Source organism: Arachis ipaensis, chromosome B3 (assembly GCF_059453495.1).
Source record: "Arachis ipaensis isolate K30076 ecotype BB chromosome B3, ASM5945349v1, whole genome shotgun sequence".
In the NCBI taxonomy this organism is placed as follows: domain Eukaryota; kingdom Viridiplantae; phylum Streptophyta; class Magnoliopsida; order Fabales; family Fabaceae; genus Arachis; species Arachis ipaensis.
The window spans coordinates 40,900,993-40,902,418 of record NC_142438.1 but is presented as its reverse complement, the minus strand read 5'-3'; the positions used below and the strand labels follow the sequence as shown (position 1 = coordinate 40,902,418).

General features: G+C 42.1%; 1 non-coding gene across 1 annotated transcript; it reads left to right on the top strand.

Moving 5' to 3' along the window:
- The first annotated feature begins 1,318 nt into the window (after nt 1-1,318).
- Nucleotides 1,319-1,426, top strand: LOC148570391 (small nucleolar RNA R71). Its single transcript, XR_015880465.1, has one exon. It is a non-coding gene; the product is annotated as a small nucleolar RNA R71 (small nucleolar RNA).

The window sequence follows — 1,426 nt, the reverse complement described above, 5'->3', positions numbered from 1 at the left end:
TTTCAGGTAATCCTCCCATTAAAGCAGATATAGAACTACCTAAAGGAATAGTTTCTAATTCATTAATTTTGTCTTTTTGGATACATAAGTCCTTTAGAAACTTTGCATATTTAGGTACCTGCTGAATAACATCAAAAAGGGGAACAGTTACCTCAACCTTTTTGAATATTTCTACCATTTTAGGATCAGGTTCCAGCTGCTTCCTGGGCTTCCTTGCAAGTTGTGGAAATGGAATGGGAGTGGTGTTTTCTGTGGTGCTTGTGCCTTTTTGTGCTTCTTCCTGTGGTGGAGCTATCTCTTCTTCAGCCATTTCCTGTATATCCTCTTTCTCTTCAACATCTTCGATTTCTACCACCTCTTTAGCTGAGGCGTATTCTGGTGAGCTTGGTTCCTCCTGATTCCTCTCTTGTAGTGTGGTTTCGGATCTCAGGGTGATGGCATTAATGCCTCCCTTTGGATTGGGTAATGGTTGAGAGGGGATTCCAGTGGTTCTTGAAGGTTGGTTACTAGAATTTTGTGCTGAACTAAGCTGTGACATAAAAGCTTGCAGAGTAGAGGTGAAACCATTCAGACTGGCGTTAATATTGTTCACGATGGTATTTTCCATGGCCAGTTGTCTTTTCTCAAAAGCTTGTAATAAATCTTCATTAGAAGATACAGAAGAATGAGTAAATTGAGAGGTTTGCTGCTGATTGTTCAGTGGTCCTTGGTTTTGCCTCAGGTGAGGTGCTCAGTAAGGTTGATTTTGTTGCCTGTTGTTGTTATTATTCCACCTCTGATTTCCCTGATTATCTCTGCCTCCTCTATTATTGTTGTCCCTCCAATTCTGGTTTGAATTGTCCTGCCATCCATGGTTATTATTTCCACTTTGATTGTACCCTTGGTTGGGGCGGTCATAGAAGTTGTGAGTGGATGCCACCATGTTGTCTTCTTGTTGGAGCTGTGGGCATTCATCAGTGTAATGACTGTAATCAGCACAAATTCTGCAAATTCTTTGTGGGACTAGTTGTTGGTTTTGCTGCGGTTGAGTTTGCTGAGCTTGTTGATTCAACTGCATTTGCTTCAGCAGGTTGGTCATCTCACAGATGCTTCGATTTAGAGCAGCAGTCTCTATGCCAGAAGATACTTCTGCAACGGCCCTTGAACGACCTTGCTTCTATCTGTGGTTCTGAGTAGATTCAGCTAAATCACTGATCAATTGCCAAGCTTCATCAGTGGTCTTGTACTTCTTCATAGACCCATTGCTGGCACTTTCCAATGTGGTCTTATCCTGGGGCCTCATTGCTTGTGTGACATAGCTGAGTAGCACGATCTTGTCAATCATGTGGTGGGGGCATACTTCCAGAAGATTATTGAAGCGCTCCCAGTATTCAAAGAGAGTCTCATTGTCATCCTGAACAATTGTAGAGATATCCTTTCTTAGTTT